This window comes from Castor canadensis, chromosome 3 (genome assembly GCF_047511655.1).
Source record: "Castor canadensis chromosome 3, mCasCan1.hap1v2, whole genome shotgun sequence".
Taxonomy (NCBI): Eukaryota; Metazoa; Chordata; class Mammalia; order Rodentia; family Castoridae; genus Castor; species Castor canadensis.
This window is the reverse complement of record NC_133388.1, coordinates 111,575,155-111,594,539: the sequence shown is the minus strand read 5'-3', so window position 1 is coordinate 111,594,539 and position 19,385 is coordinate 111,575,155. Positions and strand designations below refer to the sequence as shown.

At 34.9% G+C, this 19,385-nt stretch overlaps 1 long non-coding RNA gene across 1 annotated transcript; it reads right to left on the bottom strand.

The window, feature by feature from the left end:
- Positions 1 to 587: 587 nt before the first annotated feature.
- On the bottom strand, positions 588 to 19,137 carry LOC141421328 (uncharacterized). Its single transcript, XR_012445922.1, has 3 exons — positions 19,030 to 19,137; positions 13,255 to 13,357; positions 588 to 3,938 (listed from the first exon to the last, which is right to left on the bottom strand). It is a non-coding gene; the product is annotated as an uncharacterized lncRNA (long non-coding RNA).
- Positions 19,138 to 19,385: the final 248 nt, after the last annotated feature.

The window sequence follows — 19,385 nt, the reverse complement described above, 5'->3', positions numbered from 1 at the left end:
TAACTTTCATAAAATTATATTTTATTTATTTATTTGCTTATTAATTATTTTGGCAGTCCTGGGTGTTGAACTCAGAGCCTCAGGCCTCTTAGACAGGTACTCTACCACATGAGCCACCCTGCCAGCTCTCTTTGCTTCAGTTAATTTTGACATAGTGTCTCATTTTATGCCCAGGCTCTCTTGGACCCTGAGTCTCCTGTTTGTGCTTCCCAGCATAGCTGGGATGACATGCATGCCACCATGCCCAGCCAGTGAATGGGATGAGGTCTCATGAACTTCTTGCCTGGCTTAGCCCCAAATCACAATCCTCCTGGAGAGCTAGGACAATAGACTTGGGCGTGATTGCTTGGTCATGATCTTTCCTTTACACTGATTTTAAACAGAACAGATATTTTTTAAATTGCTGAGCACAATGATAGGATGGAGAAAGTAACTAGATTTAAGAACAAACTGTTTGCTACATATCAAGGGAAATATTCAGGACACAGAATGGGGTCAATGTGGTTAATATTTGATGAAAAAATGACAAAAACAAGAATTTTCTAGAGCAAAAGAGAGTGGAGGATATTTTTTAATTTTTCATCGTCAAGAAGCAGTATTGAAAGTGCATTTATATATTGCTGTCACTGTAAGTTTCTATTGTTTTCTCCAACTGATTGAACCAAAGTGTTGATCAAAGGAAACGAACTATGAGAAGAAAATTATCTTTTCCTCAACCATCACAAATACCATGCCTGAGATCCAGGTAACAAAAGGTAGATATACAAGAGCAAAATATAAGAAACATATTCATCAATATTTTATATGACATGGGAACCTTCAGAAATAAAGACACAAAGGCACAAGAAAATTGTATTTTTATGCTGTTAGATGAAAGAATTAATCATCATGGATAAACATAGTTGGGCAAAAAAGGTATGCTTTAACAGTAATAAACTTCAGCAGTGGGACCAAGCAAGGTCTTTTCAAGTGGATTTTGTGTCTCTGTATGACATTCTTTCTCCCCATATTTGGGGAGGACACCTGACACAAGTGGAACATCAAGTGGAAGGAAAGAGACCAGAGATTTTTCTAGGTTTTAGGGCTTGCTTTGGAGGAGACAAATTCTAGTTTTTGTGATCTGATTTTGGTAAAAACATATAGAGTAGGCAGGTAGAAAGGAAACAATAGCACAAAAGCCAAAAAGAAGATGCCACTGCACATTTTGATACATTTTGCCAAATATTCTACTCAACAATAACTCTGTAGTAACAGTTGGCCAAGAAGTTGGTTACTTTTTGGTACAGTGGCCAACAACCTCAACATTGTTTTTCCCAACTCTAAAGGATAGCCAGAGTTCTAATTTATATTTCATTGTAGTGGTGTTTTCATGTATATGCTTGCCCTCAAATTGACATCATGAATCTGAGGATGCCATATTAGGAAAACCACTGTCTATTCCACAGTTCTTAGAAATGCCCTATCATTCACTGGGAAACCCAACAATTACATTCACATCCTCAATACAATCATTAAATACAATCTGTAAAAATACCCATGACTTGGGTACTCTAAGTATATAACTGCTTGGTCAAGGTGCTGACCCTCAAGTCTCTATGGGGATGTAGTATCAAATTGCAATCACTTCTAATTCAGTAAAATACAGCTTTTGCTTAAATAAGTGTGCTCTGTTAAAATTCCTTTATATGTCTCTCCTGGAATTCTTTATTAGATAAGATCAAGAACCTGCCATTTTTCTTCCCTAATAGAAAGAAGAATGAGAGGTAGGAAAAGTGGAGGAAACCAGAAACACATTGCTTCTGAGACCCTTCCAACATCTTTAAACTTGAAATACTCAGCATGCCAAAGAGCCACACTTGAGATACCATGTTTGCAGCTCCATCATTACCAAAATGTCTTGAATCAACCTCACTCACTGGACTGGACTGCCTTATAATTGACTTGATGCAATGTGCTATTAGCCTGTCATGCCCAGAAGTCTAAGAGTTGTAAGGCGAAGGTGTAACTCTTTAAGTCTTTTTCTGAGAATCTGTGTTTCTTAAAAGAATGAAGAAATTATTGGCATTATATTTTACTCCCTTCTCTGATAATCATCAGTACAGCTTCTTGTTAAAATTTATAACATATAAATCTAAAACAGTAGAAAGAAACAACATATTACTTGTATTTGATAAACTGACAGGCTAAGAGAGAATGTGGTAAAATTAAATGAAAAAATAATGTTATCTACTGCTCATTCATGAGCAACATTTTTATTGATTTAATATTAGCAGGGAGACATGTATGCTCAATTCATTGTAAGACAGGAATTTAAAATTACAAAACATACATCTGGCATATACAATACATGATATGCCAAGAATACACATTACCTAATATAATTTTCACAGAGCCTTGGAGTGAGTAACAGTCAAAAGACATTTTTCAGAAAAAGGTAAAGTCAGAAACTTGTTTAAGAATTTGAGATAACCATGCAGATATATCCCATTCAATAGAAAAGTAAAAGCAGCACAAATTTATGATGTAAAATAATTTTAAGACAAAATGAAAATGGACTGAAATTGTTCTTCCCCAAGTAGAGGAAGTTGATTAATGTCTTTGTCAGGCAAGACACAATTTGCACACCTTTGTATACTGGAATGCAAAGCTTTGTAAAAATCAATCAAGGTTATGAAAAGATAAAAATCTGATAAACCTGAAGGATGGGCTCTGTACAATACAGTTTTCCATTGAAGGAAAATTGTTCTTTCTATATAACTAAATTATGATTGTAGAGGGAAAAATCTACATTTACTCCTTAGAGTAAATTTTTCATCACATGACTTACACAGATGCTTCAAGTGACAATTGAGTACATCATCTCTTTTTGGTTAGTTTACCCCCCCCCCCCGTGCTAACATGAAGTGTTTTTTGTAGAATTAATAAAATGTATATCCTTATATGTAATCATATTTTTATATAATTGCAAACATTGATGTAAATAATTTTGTAACTCTTCCTCCTTTCTAAGAAATATTTATAGAAAATAATTGAGTAAAACTCTCTAAAAGTAGAATACTTTCTACTTAGGTGAGAATAGGCAGTTTATCATTATGTTTTTAAACATAGGACAGATCCATTCAAGGAATTATTTCATAATACATCAGTTTGTTATAACTAGGGGTAACACTGGACTTGGAGTCAAGAATTTGTATTTATTTGTAGCTATGGCATCACTTGGCTTGGGGAAGGTGGGAAAACCTGTTTCAGTATGGTTCAGGTTAATAAACTGAATTAAATAATTAAATGATAAATTAATTATGGTGTTTCTAAGTTTTTTCTAGTTTTATTATTGTAGTCATATTTTAAAATAGTATTTTCACTCTATAATTTTATTTCTGAGGGATAATTCTGCCAAAAGATAAAGTAATGACTCTTAAATAGATATAAAATAAACATGTGCTCAAGATTTTATTTAAACAATAATGAAGAAATATGTAATATGTGAAAATTAGTTCAAAGAAGAAACTGAGAAGTGAGATTTATGGGTAAGAAATAGAGAAATGAATTTGCAAACAGACAAAAGACTGGTTTTTTCAGGCATGGGAGTTGGGGGAGTGCTTTGATTATGAATATGTAAAATCTATTTGCATTTTCTGCAGTTCCCTCCAACTGCAGAGGTGGGAAAAACCTCCCAGACAATGAAAGTCACAGGTCCCTCACAGAATCAGAACGATAACCTGGTATCATGTGTTAAAAGTGCAGTACTGATTTTCCTATAGGATAACATAAACACACTTAAATTTATAATCAAACCTTCTTAAATCCATAAACAGATATTAGTCTAAAAAGTGGACTGAAGAACCAGGCATGATGATTTTTGCTTGTAGTCTCAACACAAGGGAAGCAGAAGCAAGAGACTGTGAGCTTGAGGCCATGCTGGGCTATATGAAGAGACACTAGGAAAAAACAAAACAAAACAGTGGCTTGTTGAAAAGAAAATGAGCTTCTGCAATAAAAGAAATGCAAATTAAAACCACGCTAAGATTTCACCTCACCCCTGTTAGAATAGCCATCATCAGCAACACCACCAACAACAGGTGTTGGCGAGGATGCGGGAAAAAGGAACCCTCTTACACTGTTGGTGGGAATGTAGACTAGTACAACCACTCTGGAAAAAAATTTGGAGGCTACTTAAAAAGCTGGACATCGATCTACCATTTGATCCAACAATACCACTCTTGGGGATATACCCAAAAGACTGTTACTCCAGAGGCACCTGCACATCCATGTTTATTTTGGCACTATTCACAATAGCCAAGTTATGGAAACAGCCAAGATGCCCCAGCACTGATGAATGGATTAAGAAAATGTGGTATCTATACACAATGGAATTTTATGCAGCCATGAAGAAGAACGAAATGTTATCATTCGCTGGTAAATGGATGGAATTGGAGAACATCATTCTGAGTGAGGTTAGCCTGGCTCAAAAAACCAAAAATCATATGTTCTCCCTCATATGTGGACATTAGATCAAGGGCAAGCACAACAATGGGATTGGACTATGAGCACATGATAAAAGCGAGAGCACACAAGGGAGGGGTGAGGATAGATAAGACACCTAAAAAACTAGCTAGCATTTATTTGTTGCCCTTAACGCAGAGAAACTAAAGCAGATACCTTAAAGCAACTGAGGCCAATAGGAAAAGGGGACCAGGAACTAGAGAAAAGGTTAGATCAAAAAGAATTAACCTAGAAGGTAACACCCACGCACAGGAAATCAATGTGAGTCAATGCCCTGTATAGCTATCCTTATCTCAACCAGCAAAAACCCTTGTTCCTTCTTATTATTGCTTATACTCTCTACAACAAAATTAGAAATAAGGGCAAAATAGTTTCTGCTGGGTATTGGGGGGGAGCGGGAGGGGGTGGAGTGGGTGGTAAGGGAGGGGGTGGGGCAGGGGGGAGAAATGTACCAAGCCTTGTATGCACATATGAATAATAAAAGAAAAATGAAAAAAAAAAGAAAATGAGCTTCTGATACAGCTCTACTTATTCCTGTAACTTACCATCTGAAAGGAGATAGGAGGGGATAATTGTTCTGGCTTTTTAGTTTTTACTTCCTTGTTTTAAAGTCTGAGTCTGGTCATTTAAATATTTTTTAAAAAATAAAATTTCTATTTCTCCTCATCTATCTATCTGGCCTCAATGATTAGGGTTGCTGGACTTATGATGACATGCAGTCCCCATCCCAGGAACACAGATACTGAGCCACCATTTTGAGCCTTTTCTGAGGCCTGCAAATTAAGTGAAAACTGAGAAATCAGCAGGAGAGAAGGCAGGTTTTATTTATATATATAAGTGGGAGTTATTTATCAGTGAGGAACTCCTGAATTGACAAGATTTATTTATGAACTTAACAAAAATGAGGAGAGAGACATTTACAGCTTTAATGAGAAGGAAAAATAAATCTTATTGATGTTTTTGATGTTAGTGCTGTAATAGATTTTATGGCCTGAAGTTGGTGAAAAAAATTCACTAAAAAAGGTAAAGTAGGAGAAAGTAAAGATTTATTAGGATGCCATAAAAGGAGTCACCTTAAAGAGGGGGCCTCCCCCATAACAGATCAGCTGAATTTGTACCTCCCAGTGCTAAGCATCTGTTTTCTCCCAAGTGGAGTGATAGATAGATGAGACAACAGGAACCTAAAAGTAATAAATATTTAAAGGGTCATGCTCAGAAAGCTAAAGTAGGAAGTAAAAACTGTAAAACTTAGAGAAGATAGACAGATAAAGAACCAGGGAAATTATATTATTTTAATAAATATTAAAAGGGCCAGACTGAGACATTGGAACAAGGGAGTAAAATCTGAAAAAGCTGGAGCAGCTCAGGCCCTCCCATCCCAGGAAAAGGCAGGCTTCAAGGGGCTATCTGCATCTGCCTTCCTTTTGTTAATAAGGCACAGTGCTCCTTGAATGGATATAGGGACAGAAAGAATGAAAGGCATATCTGGCAAAGGGAAAGTCTTAAACCAAACCTATTTACCCAGTGTTTTGGATATGACTAGATGACACCTGCATGTTTTGGCATTCATTTTAGTTACCCAGCTCCATTGTCTTAATGATCACAGTGTGATAGATGACACGACTCCATGTATTCTACCAGCTGATAAGGACCACTACTTTGAGTCTTTATCCCCATTTCCTGGGTGGAGAGCAGAAAATGTTTTTCTGTTCATCTTCCAAATGTATCCTGTTATACTAAAATAAATCCTTGGTAAAACTTCCATGTTGTGAGTTACCTTGAAATGCTTTTCAGGTATAGATGTCAAATACCTATGATTTTTACCTGAAAACTGGGAAGCTGTAAAAACACCCTCATCCCTCATTTACAAACAAAATCAGGGCAACAAGATGGACAGCCATTTCCTTCCCCTTTTACATGTTAACTTTACCTTAAAAAAAACTGGGGAGGAGAGAAAGGAGGTATCTGTACCTGCCTACTAATTTGAGATGTTAAGAAGCGGCAAACTCTTTAAAAGGGGAGAGAGAGAGAAAACTGGAGCACATGTATTGCAAATGGAAATCCTGAAACTCATCTATTTATTGTTCCTGTGTTTTGGGTAGGCCTAGAAAACATCTCAATGTTTTAAAATAGTAAATGGCACACATTTTCATCATATTTTGGGTAATGAACACACCCAGAGCCCTTATCGGTAATGATTAAGGATTGTTAGACTACATGACCAACTGCATTCCGAGCTCAAAAAGTGTAAAGAGCCCAGCTAAGAACAACCATTTTGAGTCTTCACTCAGATTTTTCATATGGGAAGCAAAGACTGTTTCTCTCTTCTTTTCTAATGTTCTTTTGTACATGTCATTACTCAGTCATGCCAAGCCAAGGATGTGAAAGAAACATTGGAAAGGCTCCTTAGGGAGGGTTGAAGCATGATATTCTAGGAAACAGAAGAATTCAAAATTTGCTACAAACTGACAAAATGTACAAGATGTTAGGATTCAGTCCAACTTATAGGTAAATAATAAAACCGTCATAACACTGAGCAGGACTAGACTCTGATATCCCTCAGGGTGAGTTACATTGTTGTTGCTGGCTGGTGTCTAGAGAGTTCTTGCTTTCACAGTCCAAAGAATTGCCTCATGAGGCAACTGATTGACTTGTAGGACAACAAGATCAGCATACAAAGTAGGATTTATTAGAGAAAGGAAAAGCTACAACTAGAGGAGTGCAGTGGAGCCTGGGAAACCAGTGGTTCCTTGCTCAGGTGAAGGCTGGGGCTTTTTATGGACACTTTAACTCTAGGTTCGGATAAGGGTTAGGTGGGTTGTTTCCATTGGCTGTGGATTCATGCACACAGGCATCTTCAATGAATTTGTCTGTTTGCTTCTTATAGTGGGAACAACCTTGAGAGTTTTCTGTTTTTCAGCCCCATGGCAGATTTATGAGACCATGTATCTCCTCCTCAGGATGCAGGAATGCAGATTTATAACTCCTTCTCAGGATGCAGGAATCATTGTGCTCTCCATGGAGGATGGGATACTGATTTACTCATCTGTCCTTTAGGTCCCCAGACCCAAAAATGTTCTTTTGAAACATACAGTTTTTCTCTATTTTCACTCCTATCTTGATCAAAGAAAATCAAATCAAGATGATTCTAGTTTGCAAAATCAATCTAGTTTCATTAAATTTGATGTGGCTGTTTACATTAAGTTTAGAAAGAAAAGTAATTGACTTTTTAGGTCTTTTAAATTTTCCTTGCTGTTGTTTTTATAAGAAATCTCAAATTGGACATTCCAAAACCATGGGAGGTAGGAAGCCATTTCAAGTGCACATCAGCAAATTTCAGTTGCAGTATTTATAGATTTGGATGCAGTGTTCTGTTTTTTAGATTTACATTACCTAAGGCTCCTGGTTATGCCAGGAAGTGACCTTACCCAGTCACTTATAAGGCTGGAAAGTCTGTAAGTCAGATAGCAAGCCAGTCATTGCATAAAGGTTTCACAGGCACTAGCTGTGTAAAGTCAACTTTACTCCTTAAAATGTGACATTCCAGAGAAATCTCCAATTATATTATCAGTATTGACAATATGTCCTATTACAAGGAAGACAGATTCTTAATGAACTTATGTAAATAACTATATTGTCATGAAAATAAGAATATTCTAAGAGTTTTAAAGTTAGGAGGTTTTACATAGGGTAAAAAATAAATGTTTCATTTGTTTATTTATTAAAGCAGAATCTAATAGTTATAAATTATAGATAACTTAAGATAGAAAAAGTTCCTTAAATTCCTATTTACATGTTTATATTTACATAGTTAAACAAATAACTGTCTTCTACCATTCATTAATCCCATTTAATTGATTCTTGTTCTGTTTAATATTATGTTGCTAGTTTTACTATCCCATTAGGAACTCCAATAAATTTCTTGAAGTCCTTAATCAATTCAGTAGTGGGATATCAGTTATTTAAATAATGCTGTGAGAATGCAACAGCCTGACATGATACTTTTCCTGGGTCTCCCTGGAAGCCTCTATCTGTTGCAAATAAGTACTCTGGCATGTAGCATATTGCAAGATGTTTGATGAAAATATGAAAGTAAAATTATACCAGAAAAATTTGTACTCATTTATGCCCACTCAAGTATCTCTCCCCCAAATTTTCTGGCCAGAATTTTTCTAATCATGCAGTATGCAAGTTGAATAGGGATGTGATCAAAATCATAACATTTGATTCTTTGACGTACCAGTGGTGGCACAATCCCTAGAATCCCTCTAGGAATATGATATTGCTTTTTGTAGAGACAAGTATAGGCCCACTTGACCTTTGTAGCCAGAATAGATCTTACTCCATTGGTCAGGTAAACCAAGGTGGGGATTCTGCCAGTAGCTTGAGTTTGTACATTCCATTCCAATTATGCTTTAGACAACTGAGAAAATAACCACCAGTTGGGTCCAAGGAATCACAGATCCCAAGGTGAGATGGATCTGAGATTAGTATCTCTTGGTATTCAGATCTCCATAAGCGCTTCCTCTGACTCATGGCCCATAGGGATAATTTGGACCTCTTGCAAATAGTACTATTTCAAACTCATTACCCAGTGGCCTGGGGTGTTGCTCAGTAGTAAAGCACTTCCTTGGCATGTGCAAGGCCCTAAGTTTTATACCAACACTTGAAAAAAACGAAGAAAACTAATACCCATTAGTCATCTAAAGAACTAAATATTTCCTTTTCTCCAATGAACAATTACCTTTGCAAAAGATTTTGGTTTTTTTTAACAGTTATTTAGAAAACTTAATTTTTTTCTGTGTATATGCAAATATTTTTATTGTTTATTTGTTTATTCACATGTGCATACATTGTTTTGACCATCTCTCCCCCCTGCCTCCCACCCCCTCCCTTTTCCCCCCACCCCACTTGCTTCTAGGCAGAACCTATTCGGCCAAATTCTCCAATTTTGTTGAAGAGAAACCATAAGAGATAATAAAAAACACATCGTGCTTTTGCTAGCTTGAGATAAAGATAGCTACACAGAGAGATTCCTAGCATTGATTCCAGGCACAAAAGGTTTTGAGTGTGTAAGGAGGACTCCAGAAAAATTAATTTGAGGTCCTTTTTCAAGAATACCCAGCTTTTTTTCTTTTTTTTTTCTTCCTTCCTTCCTTCCTTTTTTCTTATTTTTTTCCAGTAGTTTGAACTCAGGGCCTCATGCTTTCTAGTCAGGTACTCTACCACTTGAGCCATGCTCTCAGCCCTTTTTGGTTTAGTTATTTTTCAGGTATGGTCTCACTTTTGCTTGGGGCCAGATCCAGACCATGATCTTCCTACCTACAGCTTCCCACATAGCTGGGACAACAGGTCCACCCCACCATGTTGAACCTATTGATTGAGATGGAGTACCACTAACTTTTTGCCAAGCATGGTCTCAAAATGTCATCTTGCCTATCTCTGCCTTTTCAGTAGTGTAAATTACAGATGAGTCCTTTCTGCCCCCAGGAAAAGACTCTTTCACTCAATGATTTCTGGGTCTTTAAACTGAGTAAAATCTGTGAGTTAATATAAGAGCCTGACATTTGAAAATGTGGTGGTGCATGTAATCCCATCATCTGGGAGACTGAGGGAGCAGGATTGCAAGTTCAAGGTCAGCCTGGGGTAAGTAGTGAGACTTTGTCTAAAAAAAGAAGTTAGAGACTGTGACTCTTTTTCTATGATTCAGTTTTACTCATTTGACCTGCAAATTTTCTGCTTCTACAGATAGACCTCTTCACTTCTAGGAATACAAATGTCACCTGGCCATCACTGCATTTCTATGCAAGTCAGATTATTTGGTTGCCATGTCCATTCTGTCCTTTCTGTGCTACCACTCAGCCCCTGCAGCATTAAGGTCTTGCCTTACAAAGAACTGTGATTATAGACCTCTCCAAGTATTTTGGAGCTACCTTATCCTCTTTATTTCTCATAATTGTGGCTGAAGGTATTATGGACCCTCCCAGGGTGAATGAGTAGGTTTTAAATGACAAATTCACTTTAACACTACACTCTCACTAAGCCTTTGTTTCCCTTCTTATACATTAAGTCAAGGCAGTACCAATTTATGCAACATGGGCCACCTTTTGGTACATGTTCCAGTCAAAGCACCCCAATGTTAGAAATTCTGATCTGACTTCATGTTCCTTCTGATAGTGATCCATAGCTGCACTGTCCATTCCCATACATCTTCTCTGACTTTCGATCTATGGAAATTAGTCTTGGGTTTAGGTCAATCAGCTTTGTGTAGTCAATTGATATAAATGTTAACTCAAAAGCACCATCACAGAAACACCAGGATAATGTTTGAGCAAACATCTGGCTACCCTTTTCGCAGTCATGTTGACAGGTTCACAGACATAGTTAATCAGAACAACCCTCTTCTCCACCCAGCGTGAATAATGAGCTAATCCTTTATAACTGCCAGCTTCACCCAGCCTTGGAGTATGAAAATTTCATCAGTCTACTTCTCTGAAGACCCTTGGCATACAGTTAGCGTTGAAACAAATTAATCTCCCCTCCCATAAGTACATGTTATGCTTTATAATTTCAGTGATTTTTACCACTGAAAGTAGTATCTTGAAATTAGACAGAGTGCAAAAAATAATCAAGCATACATTGTGTCAATTTTATTCTTATCATCCATGTTTACCTTATTCATTTGTTTCAGAAACCAATTCTTACCATTCATGCATTTAATCAGAAGTGCTCATATTCTTTAAAAAGTTTAGTTTCTAATGTCTGTTTGGTTCATAACATTGCATCCAATGTGAATGTACATTCATCTTCCTATAATTCAAATTATGTCATGTCAAAAGTATCTAATAATCCTTTGTGTTTAGTGTAGCATCTAACATTATACCTTCTATAAGGAATTTCACTAATAGTTCATTGATAGAATGACAGAGCAATTCATGTTCCACAAAATTATGAAAGATATAGTTAGCTTTGCATACTACAAAATTGTATGATAGTTAAGCTTAATTGTGAAATGTTTCATAAAATGAGCACATGAGAGAAGAATTGGTTTCACTCAGTTTCAAAATGTTTGTTAAAAATACCTGAATTGGTAAAGCTCAAACATCCTCAAACCACACTGATTTATTTGCTAAAATTTCAGCCACTTTCTTGATGTTGCCTTTAAAGATTATGGCAAATTTCTCAAAATTTACTTTTAAGAGACCTTATTACTTAAACACCAACTCTTCATGAAGATCAATGAATAAACCTTCTGGTTATATTTATTTTTTAAAAGAACATCTGTCTTTTTCTGAAAGGAGCTTTAAATAATTTTGATAAGAAGAATCTAAAGAGAAATTTGCAATCCTTTGGACACATTCAAGTTATGTCTTTTAGATTTTCAGTGATATTTTTATTTCTTCAGTAAACAATTATGTCTTTATGGTTTTGTCTTAAAATATATGCAATAATATTTTTGTATTGTAAAAGTAATAATTCTGAGGAAGAAAAAATTCCTATAATAATATTCTGTTCAAGTTAAATATTAATTGTGAACTTACAGGCTCATTTGAACTCTAATGATGATTTTGGTATGCTCTATAGAGTAATCTTTTACTTTATTTACAGAAACAGATTTTCCTTGGCATTTATTTGATATGCATCTTTCGATGTTTTATCTCTAATAGTCATTTTAATTTTGGTAAATCTTTTCAAGTGTACATTACGAATTTTACCCTTACTGTGATTATGATAAGTACACATTTGGAAATCTTACTTTGGAATATTAATGGTCTCAAATTACTAGGCTTCTTTAAATTAAAAAACTCTGAAGTGTTCTTGTCTTTAAATAAATAAGGCTACTGTTATTAAATATTTTAATTTTACTAATTTTACTGACCTGAACATCAATCATGCTTACATTTTTTCTGGCATTTATCTTTAAATTTTTTGTGTACATGATATAACTTGAATTTTTCTAACAGTATCTGGATTTAGTACTTTTTTCATTCTCTGCCAAACTTGATCAGAATTAGTAAGCTTATTTGCATCTACTATAAATACCTCCAAGCCCAATTTGTTTATTAATTATGTTTTTATTCATTGTTTTATTAATAGTATTCAAATTTAACCAAAAGCAGACTAGTGCAATACGGAAAACATTCATTAAGGAAGATCTCAAACAAAAGAACAGTGCATGGATTTTAGAAAAGCCAGCAGACAAGAGAATTAGTTGTGGAAAAAAAAAGTTGGAAGCAAGTCTTCTTTGGAATATTCATACAGTAAGAATGGCTTTGGTGATTTGATCAAACGCATCAGTGAATTTTCTTAACCATTCTTATTTGGGGTGAAGCCTAAGCCTCAGGTAAACTTCAACATTGTCACATAGTACTACAATGGTAAGATTAAAAATTATTTTTTTATGCTTTGAATTTTGAAGATTTTCTTTATTGTCTTTTTATTTAGTGCTGATTCTATCTCCTCTATATGTCATCCTTTTAAAACTATGAAACCTTACTATGGCTCCTACAATTCAATAATACAAAATAAGATACAGGACCTGAATAGATATTTCTCTGAATAAGATATACAAATAGCCTGCAAGCACAGAAAAAAAGTGTTGAATATAATGATTAATTATGAAAATTAATTAAGAAAATTACCACCAAAGCCACATCAGATACTTCATTATATCTACTAGAACACCATGATGTAAAAAGTCAAACAATAACAAATACTGGAGAGGATGTGGAGAAATTGGAAATCTCATACCATAGATGGGATCCTAGATTGGTGTAGCCATTTTAGAAAACTTCTGGCAGTTTCTCACGTTGTTAAGCTTCGCTTTTTACCATATGATTCATCACTCTTACTCCTAGATATATACACAAGAAAAATGGGTTCATACAATGATTTGAATATATTCATAACAACAAAAAGTAGAACCAATGCAAGTGGCTATTAATTGATAACTGGATAAGTATAATGTTACAGCATTCATGTATAAAAAGAAATGAAGTACTGTTGCATGTTGCAAAATTCTCTTAAGAACAAAAACTGAGTCACAAAGGGCATCTTACACAATAACATTTTTATGAAGTGTCCAAAATAGGTAAATCAGTAAAAACAGATAGTAGGCAAGGGATTATCTAAGGCTGAAAATGATGGGATGAGATAATGATTTTTAATGATGAAAATATAAAACTTATTTAATCTTTGTTTTAATTTTTCAAGCATATGTTTCTTAGATTTTTTATTTTATATTATTTTTGATATTTTTTCTTCCTTTTATGCCTAAATTTTCTCCATTCTTTTAATTCCATAATTTAGGACTTACTTTTCTAAGAGCATGGTGACAAATATTAAATATCACATTTGCATTTGAATAGTTTAAAACAAGTATAAAACACTAAACCTCCAATCTTAACACTGATCTCTCATGACTGAGTTGGATTTGGACATGTTTTATATTGTATAAAAAGGAACATTCAGTGTTTCATCAATACTTATAAGTGTGTATTATTGCCTAGTAAAATGTTCATGAAATTTAAAAGGCTTATATTTAAAACATTTTTATTTCTTGAATATTCTCAAGCATGCCAGTTTTTATCAGCTTTCAAATTTGGGGTGCATGAAATATGTAAAAAGTGAGTACTCAAGAATATGCTTTAATATATGAAAATTATGTCAAAAAGAACTTTCAGACATGTAAAAATTATCCTAAGCCAACAGAAAAGGTGTTTGGGGTTAAGTTACTTCTTAGTACAAATAATATATCATATGAATCAATTTTCCAACCAAATTCTTAGGAGCACTCAAAGCATTTTATAATTGTTAAGCAGTGCATTTATTTGGTATTAGAAGATATAGAAAAATAGAAACAAAAACCCTCATACTATTCCAACTCTTAAAATAGGAAATAAGAAAATTTCTGTTTATGAAGTTATCAATGTTGCTTGGGAAATATGCCAACTGTACTCTACATTTCACTTAATTACTTGACATATAATTTCATATTAAAAATACTAATTATCTATTAATATTTATAGAATGTTCTTACTCTGAACAAATTACACTCAATAGTATTCAATTAAGAAGAAATCACTTGATAGTTTTAATCACAATTAATAATTGAGTAATTAACTTATTCAATAATCTAGGTCACATATGGACTAACATAAAGAACAATTCGATAATTCTCACTGCACAATTCTGCCCATTAGCTATATTAACCAGGAACCTGACATATACTCCAGTAAGTTGGAGTCCATCTGTTATTGATCAACAAACAGCAGGTGTGTAATGTCAAGATTTTACCTTTTTCTCTCTCTTGTTCTGTCTCTCCTTCCTTCCTTCCTTCCTTCCTATCTTCTCAATGATTTGTGGTGCAGGGTAAATTAGAACAATACAGGGAAAAGTACAAAATGGCACTTGGCACTAATGCCAGCACTTATCTCAGAATAATAAAACTGGATATGGTTATTTTGTGTTACTTACTTTTCTTTAGAACATAGATCAAAGTCATGAATATAAACTTGAGGAATATGTACAACACCTACACAATCTTGAGCAAAACACTTTTCATGAGTAATATTACATTTTGAAATAATGGAGCACTCTGTCTGCTGATTTGTGTTTGACAATGGGACCTTGGGAGGGGCACACTGAAAATAAGTCTCTTAAAGTTCAAGATGACTTCCTCCATGTATTTACTTAACACTGTAAATGTGTCCTAAGACAATTCATTATGAGAAAAATGTCAGTCACAGCTTTAACCATGTACTTGGGAAGCAACTTATGAGAAGGAAATTTGGAAAGTTAGACTTCATCTTTGTTTCAAATAAGTAGTTGTAGTTTTTCTTCTTAAAGAAAAATTTTAAATCAGTTTATCATAAGTTTATCTGAATCACCAATTTTTGCAGCTCTCAGGTAAAGTTCAGCATTTGGTTCACTCAAAGTCTATGAGAAGAAGTCAGTAGAGACAATCTAATCTAAAATCATGATTGTGGAAATCAGGATCTGCCCTGCTCTGTTTCTCCACATTTTTAGAGCAGTTGCTTTCAGTCTGTCATGCCCTCAGTGACTCTATTTATAAAACTATAGTTTGCAACTTTGTGAGTGAAAGGGCTAAGGCAGAATGACACTGTGCCTTATTTTTACAAGAGAACAAGAACCATCTGTTGAACATAAACCTTGAGGCACAGATTATAAAAATGTACCACCACACCCAGCATTAACTGGATTCTTTTTTAAACATACTTAATACAAATAAACTAATCACTGAATAAAAAACAAAACTGATAACCAGCAGCTGTATTGAGAAGTGTATATTTGTTCAATTCCATATGTCATGCAACTGTAGTCTGTACTTTGGAGATACAAGTTGTCCTGTCTATGTTAAAGGGTTAACAACTCAGCCATCCTGTTGTTTTCTCCTGTAGTGGATAACTAGTGGAAGCATATCCCCTGAAGTAGCAGAAATAGCAAAAACAACACTTTGCATTTGAATAAACATTCCATACTCCTCTAGGAAGTGAACTCCATAAGAAATAATAACCAAGTATCTTTGCGATGATAATTTAGCAGCTATTGTTGATTTCCATTCAGCAGAAATATCCATAGTATGCCATGAAAATTACCTTAAAAAGCTTCCTGTCCCAAACAGAGCTGTTAAATTACAGTGAGCTTCATCTTCAGATTTCTCACTGCTACACAAAGGAAATATTAAATAGTAAGAAAAATACTTCATATTGAAGAATTGTCATCAAGCTGAAAACTAGGGTTTGCAACTCAATGTTTAGAAAACCCCAATCCTTCCTTTCCCTAAATCCTAATTTTTTTTTGGAAACATTAGTCTTGATGGCATTTTCATGGTTGCCTCTCTTAAATTCCACCCACATCTAATGAATTATCAAGTCATAATTATTCAGCTATTAAGATACATCTCATCTTTACCCTACTTCATTACTTCAGTTCCTGGTTATGTACTGCCTTTTACTATACAGCAAAACTGCATAAGATTTTCTGATCTCTGTTTAATCCTCTATGCCATTGTGAAGCATTGTGTCTGAGTTGAAAACACTTAACAGTACTTTATTGCCTGTCTAATTCTACATCTAACTTCTTAGGACTGAACTGTGATCTTACAAAATTAATATTTTGAAGTACTTAAGTACTTCAAGATGTAACTCTGTTTGGAGACAGATTCTCCACACAGATAAAATGGGCTGATGGGTGAGCCTAATTCAAGGTGACTGGTGTCTTTGTAAGAAGAGGAGTTCTGGACACAGACACACTCAGAGGGAAGACATTAGGACATGGGGAGAAGACAGATATCTACAAGATAAGAAGAAAGACCTCAGATGAGCCCAACTTTTCCAACACCATGACCTTGGCCTTTTTGCTTCCAGAGTGATGAGAAATTTAATTAAATTGAAATCACCATCTTATGCTAAGTTTGCCATGGTAGTCCCAGCAAACTTAGACATCAGCTACCCTCCATAATTTTGTACACAGTTGTGAGCCTCTTCAAGCTTGCTCTTCAGCATACTTACTTGCTTTATTGCATCTTCTCCTTTCTCCATTCTTCTTTCAAAATATGAATTTATTTTAGAAAATAAATTTACTCTCCAGCCAGATTAGTAACTGCCATTTTTTCTGATGTTGCTAAAGCGGTGTTTGTCCTCAAGTAATACCTGTACATCACCTCACAACTCTATTCTGTGCTCCTTTTCTGTGTTTGCACATGTTTCACTCTTCCTAGATGCATTAATTATGCATTGCTCATATTTGAGTCTTTATTATGGATCATATTTTCAGATCTGGGGATTGCTTAATAAATGTAAGTTAAAAAACATTGCAAGAAGGCTTTATCATCTTCAATTAATCATCTCTAGCTTTGGGATTGCAAAGTCCTCAGTATCTCTTTGTTTGTCACTAACTAGAAGGAAGAGAACAATTCTCACTGCAAGAAAGTACTTGAATTAACTTTGAAATACAATAGTCTTATTTGGAAAATGTCACAATGAAAGTCTAAGTAAAATTAATATATGCTAGTACAAAAAGTTTATTTAAAAAATAAATAAAATAGTTCTAACTTTCAGGGGATACATTTGAAGCCCCAGAGTTAATTCCTAAGCTCATGTGCACTGTGGCTTTAACTGTAGTTTTAGACAGCAACAAAAGTAGTACAAATTTGTTTCTTCTTCACCATTTCATGCATGGAGGGTTGTTATCACCTTAGATCTTAGCAACCTCAGCATACATTTTTCCTTTCTTTATTTAGAACTTTCACCTGCAAATTTAAAGAAAGCATTTTCTCACTTCTATAACTGTCTGAATTCCCAACTTCACTGCTCCTGTCCTTTCTAGTCATTATTAAGTAAAATAAAAGCTATATGAACACACACAGCTGTACCTCCACAGTCAATCTGATAGCCATGATGGTTACTAAATAACTAGTGTGTGTGGTGAGGGGGGCAATGTAGTTTTTACAGATAGATATGCAGGGCAAAGGGATGACTCATGTTCTGGGTAGGACAGAAGGGGGTTGTACAAGATTTAATTACCAGGTCAGAATGGTGCACAATTAAAAACTTTCAAATTGTTTATTTCTGAAATTGTCTAATTAATATTTTCAAGCAAAGAGTAGCCACAAGTAACTAACCATGGAAAGCAAAATTGTGGGTAAGGGTGAATCAATGCAGTCATAAAAGTTAGGATGATCAGTAGAGAATATTTTTAGTCATTTAAAATTTACTGAAGTTTTTCATTAGGGAAAACATATGACAGATGGTGGGGAGGGAATTACATGTCAAAGACTGAGAAACTGTTTTGAAACCTTGGTTTGAAAAATTTTTTAACTGTTTTATTAGAAGAACAAAAATAAAATTGATCCTCTTGTATGAGTATATATGTAGACAAAAATAACTCAGAGGATGGAGATCCTCATGTTCATCTGTGCTCATCCCTAAAATTCACTGAGAAATCTGTGAGGACTTGAAATGCTGTCACTTGCCCCAGCCTTCCTATCACCACAATGAAAAGTCACTTTAATTCTTCAAGTTTCTACATGGGAAATAACCTGCTTTTCTAAATCTTCTGACCCTCTTTGAAGTAAGTTGTGACATTTCTCCAAGAGCAACACATGCATTTTCAAAAATAACCTTTTATTTGAAGAGTTGTTTTAGATTTATAGTAAAGTAGCACAGGAAGTACAGAACGATCCCATGTACCCTACACCTACATTCCTCAGTTTTTAATATCTTGCATTACTAACGTACATTTTCCTACAAAGAAGAAACAGTATAAATATATTATTATTAACATACATTGCCCAGTGGCAGTGGCTTATGCCTATAATCTAGTCAGTGTGAGGCTGCACTCAGGAGAATCATGGTTGAAGCCATTGGAGGCAAATATATCCTGAGATTCTACCTCCAAAATAATCAAAGCAAAGTAGAGTGGAGGTATGGCTCAAGCAGTACAGCACCTACTTTGCCCCGAGTTCAAGGAAAAAGATAAATTACTATAAAGGCCATACTTTACCGAGATTTTCTTGATTTGTCCTTTTTAAGCACTAGGATTCCATCCAAAATACCATATTACATTGATGCACCATGTCTGCTGGCTCCTCCTTGCTGTTACAGTTTCTCAGATTTTTCCTTTTGTTTATGACCTTGACATTTTCAAGATCACAGGTTGGGTATTTTGTAATATGTCCTTCAGTTTGGGTTCATCTGATTTTTTTCTCACAGTAAGATTTATTGACGTTTGGAAGAAGGTCACAGAGGCAAACGGCCATCCTCATCATACTGTGTCCTTGGCACACACTACCAACAAGTCCCCTTGCTGTTGAAGCTACGTTTGATTACCTGGATGAGGCCATGTCTGTCAGGTTTCCC